Here is an 8,927-nt window from a genome sequence, read left to right as displayed (position 1 = left end):
ACCCATTTAATTCCACTGGTCACAATTGTGACCACAATTTTTCCTTGCATATTTTAGTGTGCAATCAAAAAGTAACTCGTATTATGAGGCACATGTTCATATATAATGAAAATGTAAGATGTCTATATGAGTTTATGGCAGGTCTAACATGATTGGTTTGTTTAGTCATGTGACCACACACATTTATTTCCTGGTGCTGCCCTCTTAATGGAAGGATGACATCAAAGCTCAGAAAGAACAGGTAAGAATACTAAGTTCCTTTTGAATAGCTCATACATTTTTTGCACATATCATCATGAAAGGGTTATCTATACATACACATTGAAATTAAATTAATACATGCTTTATTCTGTTGTCAAACTGCAGATAAATGAAGACGGTTACAATTGTGACCGGTGGTATAACACAGGGAGTCTATGTTCCCCATATGTAATTCTGTGTTATTTTTATGAACTCTCTTTCAGATTGACTTTAAGTCAAGTTATGGATTTACTTGACACTGATGATCCAGAGCCTGCAATTTTTAATATAGCAATGGTCCCTAAGATAGAGAAGGATGCAGTAGAAAGCGACTGTGATAGCGATGCATCTGACATGGATTTTACTGGTGACTCAGCTCACATACCATCAAGAATTTTGAATTCTACTGCAGAACTGTTTGGATCTGATCATTTTGAGGAAATTGAACCTGAATGCGAGGACCAACCAAAACTCACAATTCAAACAAGAAATCTCTCAAAAAAACTTGAAGCTGCTTCATCATATTTATTGCCATCTTCAGATGCTACCACTGCCACCATGCTAGTGCCCTTGGCAGAAAACATCCCTGAACCTGCCTGCGGCGACCAACCAAAACTAACAATCCGAACAAGAAATCGTACAAAACAACTTGAAGCTGCTTCATCATCTGTATTGCCATCTTCAGATGCTACTACTACCATCATGCCAATGCCCTTGGCAGAAAGCACCCCTGCTCAGCTGATTAAAAGGAACAACAAGAGTAGGTGTTTCAGAAAGTCTAAAAAAACAGCAAAAAGCAATTTGCCTGACTACATTGTGTATGAACCAACAGCAGCACAATGTCTAAAAGCAACAAATCCGAATCCATTGGATGTGTTTTTAGCAATGTACTTCCCATCTCTGAGAGATCTTACCATAGAAATGTCAAATCTCTACTCTGTTCAGAACAAATACAAACCTCTTAATTTAAGCATGGATGAACTACTTGTATTCTATGGTGTGCTCCTCGCCTTTGGATATTGTACTGTTCCTCGACGGCATTTGCTCTGGTCACTAGATGGTGATGTCCACAACAGCAGCTTCTCCAATGCTATGAGAAGAAACAGATTTGATGAAATTATGGCTTCCATCCATGTTGTGGACAACACAAAGTGCAACAATGACCCCTTCTTTAAGGTGAGGCCAATCTTCCAGGAGCTCAATAACGCATACAAAATTCTGCCATGCAGTAAATGGCTGTCAGTTGATGAGAGTATGATTCCCTACTATGGGCGCCACGGGTACAAGCAGTTCATAAAGGGAAAACCAATCCGCTACGGCTATAAGGTTTGGAGCCTGGCATCCTCAGGGGGTTACCTCTACCACATGGAGCCTTATGCTGGAGTGCATACCCTTCTTCCAGAGACTGGGTTAGGTCATGGGCCCAGTGTAGTGCTGGGTTTGGCTGAACAAGCTGGTGTTCCAGGAGGATGCAACTTCACGCATGACAACCTTTTCACCACATTATCCCTGATTGATGAGATGACAAAGCGAGGATATGGGTGCACTGGGACCATGCGGCAAAACCAGTTGTTTGATGTGCCATTCAAGGAATTCCAAAAGTTACAGAGGGGCTTCACAGAAGTTCTGTCTGAAGGAGAAAAGCTACTGGTGAGGTGGAGGGATAACAGTGTGGTCACTGTTGCAAGCAATGTGGAAAAGGTCTACTCTGAGTTACCAGTTAGGAGATGGAACAAGGAAAGAAAGGCATATGACTATAGGGTTGTGCCGATGGATCGATATCATCGTCCATCGTGATGGCTGACCAACATTACGATGTAGAGCCACCATCGTGATGCCACGCCCTCTTTTGCGAGTCTTGCTAGTGTGACTCACTAATCCTAGTCTCTTCTATAGTTAACCTAAAAACTTTGCAGGGATTGCGCTGTAAATTAAATTGAGAATATAACTAATGCATATATGCTATTTTAAATACTGTAGTATATGCCAGAGACATGACGTGTTAGTCTGTGAAAATACCGTGTCAGGCAGGCTACACAAATATTGATCTCGACATTGTTAGCTTCTTGTCTTTTTTTTACATGTCTTACACTGTACATTTAGATTAAAATATGTTATGTTGTAGGCTACAAGAAAATAGCCTTTATTAATTAATTATTAGTAGTTGTAGTGTCTCAGAAAATCTTGCTCATTGTCACATAGCTCTTGTATACACTGAAGCGGCAGTTTAAGATAAACCCAGACCAGCTGAACGTCAAATAACTTTTGTCTGGTTAATACTTTTAAAGAAAAATTTCCTTGGCCATAAATCCATAATGTCAAATCAAATGAAAGAAACAAGGTGAATATGAATAACACACATTTATTAAAACATAGAAGAACAACAAATAAAGAACAGGAAAACGGGAACAACACTCAGACCGAAACTTGGCATTAACATTTCACTTATAATTAGCAGCACAATTAACTTCAGCACAGGCTACAAAATAAATTATGTTATTGAAATATTGTAAAGTGGTCATATGAACGTTTAAAAAATTATATGCAAAATCGAATAGCTCCGCAACGGATGGCGAAAAATGCGTAAAGAAGTCTAATATCTTTCACCATAGACCATGTTTAAATTTCGATGTTTCTGGCCAGAAATACCAACATATTCACTTTATCTGGTTTTAATAAGCTGCGGATTGGAGTAACTACACTACCCGCTGTGCTGAAGACCCGCTCTGATGGAGTACTGGTAGCACATATGCACAGATATTGCCGTGCTAATCTTGCCATGAACGGAAACCTTTTGTCGTTCGTTTTCCACCAAGTCAGCGGGTCCTCTTCCCCATCAATGGCCATTTCCTGCAGGTACATGGTCATTTCTGCCTCGACCTTTTGCTCATCAGTGAGTAAAATAACGAAATTATAGTTTTTAAGTGGAAAATATTATTTATGTAAAGAGATATATTAAAATAAAAAGTGCTCTTCTTAAGTGAAAGCTAAAAAAAATGCTTCACGTGTCGTGCAACCTACTGATAAAGCGCCGACGAGTCATTAGTTGGGTTAGTAAAATAACAAAATAATAATTTTTCATATAATTTTTGAAAATTATATGAAATTATATAATCCCCCCCCCGCCCCACCGACGATATCATCGTCCATCGCGATGTTTTACTGTCAACATCGTCAACTGCCAATTTAGGGGACATCGCCCAACCCTATATGACTACCTCCAGCAACCTCAAATAATCCACTCTTACAACCAGCAAATGGGAGGAGTAGATCTACATGATCTTCAGGTGTCCCGTTACCACAGCACAATAAGATCAAAAAAGTGGTGGTGGCCAATTTATGCCTGGACTCTTCACAGTGCTGTGGTCAACAGTTGGCTGTTCCACAGAGATGTCATGAATGGCGACTATGATCTCCTTGGATTTCAGCGAGTAGTTGCCCAAAGTCTCCTGAAAAAATTTGGTACTGCACCAAAAGGACAAGGGAGACCATCCTCAATGTTAGACTTAGACTCCCTGTGTTCTACCACCGGTCACAATTGTGACCAGAGATAAAACTCATTTTTTCTTGGACTTTTCAAATATTTTTTTACATTATTGACATTGATTGTTTAATATACTTACAAATACCACACAAATTCATATATGTCATCTCTGGGAAAAATTTGGGATTAAATGGGTTAAGTACAGTAAGTAATAACTTATTACATTTACTCAAATAATTTACAGCTCTGATAAAACTCACGAAAATAGCCACAATGGTTGAAATAGCCACATCAAATAAAAAGACCTAGGGAAAAAATAGTAGGCCTGTGGTTTTGTACATTCCACTTTTTGCAAAGTAACTTTTTTTTTAGCTATTATACCTGTTTGTTTAATGTGGTCCATTAGCACATAAGAAAAACAATCCATGTAAAATGATTACACAATATATGTTAATCTTTAATGTAATACGACTGCACCTACACAAACATAATTTTGAATAAACAGAGCAATTCCAAGAGGGTCCATAAACCATCGGTGCTCGGGCCCTAATTACTGTCCAGCCATACTGTAAACTTAAGTTTATATTTCTAAATGGTAGTCCTTGACTCATATTTGGACATGAAAGGGTTTTTTTTTTCTTGGAAAAGGATCCTTACTACGCCAAGTCTAGATAAATTCACATTCAAAGGAAAAAACAAAAACTCAGATAATATCTACAAGGGCTAATTTCTGTACAAACCTTCAATTTCAATCTCATCCAGTGACTTCCCCTGCATGCTGGAAAGGTTTCCTTTCTCCATTGACAAAAGGAGTTTGGAAATCTTAGCCAGTTGTGTTGTGGGAACTGGCAATCTGTAGAAGTCGCGGTGAACACGGATGTCGTGACCCAGGAAATCTGCAACCTGATCAAGTTCATTGTGTTTTAAATTAAGGACTTGTGAAAGTGTAGCCACATGTTTCCTGGGTTGTGTTGACCTGAGGTACTCAGGGTGCTTTGCTCCACACTGGCTTGCATGAACACGCAAACAGTCCTGTCCTCTGTAGTGGCTCATTGACGTTGGTCTTGCAAACAGGAAAACATTTGTGGCACAAACGCTACATTCGGTTCTTCTACTGGCAAGTAGTGACAAAGCATCCACCACACTTGGTGTGAGCAGAACTGCAACCTTTCTGCCTCTTTTCCCCATGATTTCAATTCGGCTGAAATAGTTACAGAGCTTCTGTTCAGTCTTCGACAACCCCAGTGCAACGTCCTCATGGAGCTTTGTGTTGTCCCTTTCGTGAAAACTTTTGAGGCGCATTTTTGAAACTTCCCCAGCACGTATTCGATTGAAAACAATGATTTGTGCAAGTGTGAGTTTTGCAAGTTGAAGACCCGCAAAACTGTGCAAGTGTGAGTTTTGCAAGTTGAGCATAGTTCTGAGTGGTGGCCTCTTCCTTCAAGCTGCAGAAGGCACTTTCTGCAGATTTCTCAAGGTATTTATGAAAGATCTGAACATCTTCAGTGAAGGGCAATGTTGATGCTTTGTTGTATTTAGCATCACTCAGTGTGTTGAGGGCACTGTGTGACACCAACTCAGACCACCTGGAGGTGTACAACTTCTTGAATACGTCAGCGGACTTGATCAGTACTTCATCTTCTGCCATGAGTGCCCTACAATGAATAATGTCTGCAATTTTATTCAGTGTATGCCTGAGTTTCAGCGCAAGGCTTGGTTTCTGGTACGAGTGTTTTTCTTCATCAAAACCTGAAACTTTCTTTACTGCTTGCATAACTCTCTGGAAGTTAGCAGGTTTAACAGCGTCCTCTAGGTTATGTACCGAGAATTCTGTACGCAGGCATAACAACAAACGCCCCACTTCACGGAGCTTCTGTCTAATGTATTCATATTTTGTAGGGTCTTGTCCATGTTTGTTGTAGAGTGACTGGGCAAACTGAATAATAGAGAAGTCATTTCGCACAACTGAGGCCACCTCATCTTGTTTCATGACACTAAGGAGCTTCCACACTCCACTTGAGATCTGCTGACACAATGTAGACTCCAGAGCTACAGCCAAGCCTAGTACTTTGGTTCTCCCAGGTATGTCATTCAAATCTTCGTTTTCTGGCATTAAGGGGCATCTGCGGACATGTCTCCAAAGCTCCTTACGTATGTACATCCCTTGACAATACATAGAGTGAATAAACTTTCCTACCAGTGCTTTAGCTTTGGGCTTTCTCTTCACTTTCTGTGATCCTGTTCCATCTTGCAAAACTGTCATGTTATGTTTAAAATTTCCCTTATTCCTCATTTTTTCTAATAATATCTTGCGCTCTTTTGAGTTCTCAGGAAGGGAAAATGCTTGGACAATTTCAGTTTGTGTCTTGTGTGTTTTCAGGTGGCGGGAAATTTTGCTTTGTGGCTTACCGCAAACATAACAGTAATTTTTTTTACTCATAATCAGATGTGGTAATTCTTGTTCATGAGTCACAGCTTCATCCGCTAGCTTTTCCTCTGAGTCTTTGATGGAATTCTCTGAATTAGATGTGTCAGCAGTATTGGGAATCATCTTATTTTTAAGGGGTGGCCAACATTTTGATATACTGGGCACAACTGGGGTGCCTGTGTCTGACCCATAAGATGTTCCAACATCAGGTATTACTGGTTTTACTTGAATATGTGAAGCTCTTGCCTGACTTGACTGTAAGGGTATGCTGGCATCTGAATCATATTCATCATCATATTCTGACTCAGAGTCAGGTATGTATTCCTTGTCAGACATGTCCTCAGCATCATCAGATGATATTTGGTCCAATTCTGGGTGTGGAATTGTGTGCTGATCTAACAGGAGATCATCATCAGAAGTCTTAGGAGACTGCTGCTCCTGAATTGGTGAGAAAGCACATTATTTTACATGGTGATTGAATCTTATAGATCAAGTTCAACACTCACTCAGTAGATACTCACCTGTGCTGTGCTGTTAAAGTCATCTCTTTTAATTTGCTTGAGGCAGGATTTATGCCAGACCCTTGAACAAACTGTAACACATTTTGTGTAAAATAATGTTAACACTGCAGGTCTATTTAAGTGGTTAGAGCACAACACATGTACACTCTATACTAATTCACTAAATATCTAACCTGTGCATCGATAGCCAAGCCACTTGAAGGAAGATACAGGTCCCACACAATGAACACACTTGTCCAAGGAGGATACTGCTGCGCACGCAAGGCGGTGTTTTTGACACTGTTAGCGAAAAATGTAATTGTAGTATTTATTTATACCACATATTATTGCATTGTATTTTGTTATTTATAGCACATCTTATTATATGCAGCTTATTTATAGCATATCCTATATTAAGATATACCTTCTTCAAATGTTTTAAATGTATATGGGGAATTTGTGGTTACCCTCGGTGCCAGAGTATAACTAATAGGGTGCCTATCAATTACAAGTAACCAATCAACTTAGCATTCACATTAAACTAACATACAGATCCAATGCAGACAGTCCAATTGTTCTTAAAAACCAAAGTGATGCCTCTGGTGAAAAGACCCTCTAAACTGTAAGGACCTCGCAAGTCATATTTGGGTGGGGTTCACTGTTTGATACACATACACTCAGATATTAAACTGACTGAAGCTTGAAAGCATGTTTAGACAATGTCCTTCCATTTCATTGTCCACATAAAGCATGTTCTACTCAGGCGACCACACACACACACACACACAGTGAAATAGTTTGGTAGATTTAACATTTTGCCACAAGTTACTTCATTACGTTGTACATCAGATTTAATTTACCTCTCCAACCTTGTTGAGTGGGCCGAGCTCTGGAATAGTCTGATTCGGGTGGCTGACGGCTGTATGGATGCACTTGCTCTCAGTGGTCGGCTGTAGAAGATGAAGCAGAGACAAAGGACAATAAAGAGAAAGTCCTGGCAACGTGATACTAGAGAGGATATTTGACATCTGAATAAAAAAAATAAACCTTTCTACTGTTGACAGAAAGAAACCTTGCTTTAAAACTCACTGACATCTTTTCTGATATTAACAGAGTAAGATATTTATTAAAATGTATCTTTTGTGAAGATATACCTCTTCAGTATCATCAATTGTGGATGGAGGATTTGTGATACCACAAATCTTGGGAGCCATTTCATCATCAAGGCCCTGTAAAAAGGGGAACAAATATATATTGTAGACTGTGGACTATGAAAAATATACTCTGATGAACACAGCATTTGATGACTTCATTGTTTTTGTTCAACCAGTCTGTAATGGTCAGTATCATCTTTGCTATGGTGTGCTGGGTAGGTGGTGCTAACAAACTGCTAACAAAAGCTATAACAATCATGTTCCACCTGAAGCTAGATGGAAAATGTACAGTATTTTGGTATGTGAAATGTTCTATGGTTAAAGCATTTCTAATGTGAGAACTATCAATTTCACAAAATCAAATTTGGACCACCTTGCATCTCCATGGCCAGTCTGAGTCACCATAATTATAGGCGATCTCCTCTCCTGGACTTATGTCTCGAACTGCAAACAAACAGAGATGGGGCTTCCCTTGCACAGTGAGGTACTTCATCTTGGCATTAGGGTTTATATGGCTGTCATTCACAAGCCTGCCAAGTGACGAATCCTCTTTTGCTGCATCAACACTACAAAAACACAAGTAACATTTTCAAAAATATCAGTTTTATACTAATGCAATGTAAATTAACCTGACGTGAGAAAAGAGAAAAAGACTCATAATTGTGATTAGATTAACCAGTGACATATACATTACCACCACAGTTTTCCATTAAAATGGAACTCGAACATAAACACTTTGAGATGGTCATGGTAAATTCTCTGTCTCCTCTCACATTCTTGCTTGTTTATTAGATCACCTCTGTATTCCAATAGAAAGTCTCCTTTTTCAAATGGTACAGAGGTGAAGATGCCGCGACCTAATTCATCAAAGACAAAACAACAAATAAGATGCAAAAAGTGATAAATAGTGATGCACGATATATCGACCACATATCGATATCGGCCGATAAATGGTCTTTTTTGATGTTATCGTTATCGATCCGATAAGAAAATTGGGCCGATATATCAAAGCCGATAAATAATAGATTATTTACTTCAGTTGAGAGATGCCGCTGTTCGTCATGATGGTTCTGAATGATTGGATTCACTTCGAAAAGGAAGAATACAGTTCAGTGCAACAT

This window comes from Xyrauchen texanus, chromosome 44, assembly GCF_025860055.1.
Source record: "Xyrauchen texanus isolate HMW12.3.18 chromosome 44, RBS_HiC_50CHRs, whole genome shotgun sequence".
Lineage (NCBI taxonomy): Eukaryota > Metazoa > Chordata > Actinopteri > Cypriniformes > Catostomidae > Xyrauchen > Xyrauchen texanus.
This window is presented reverse-complemented; position numbering follows the sequence as displayed.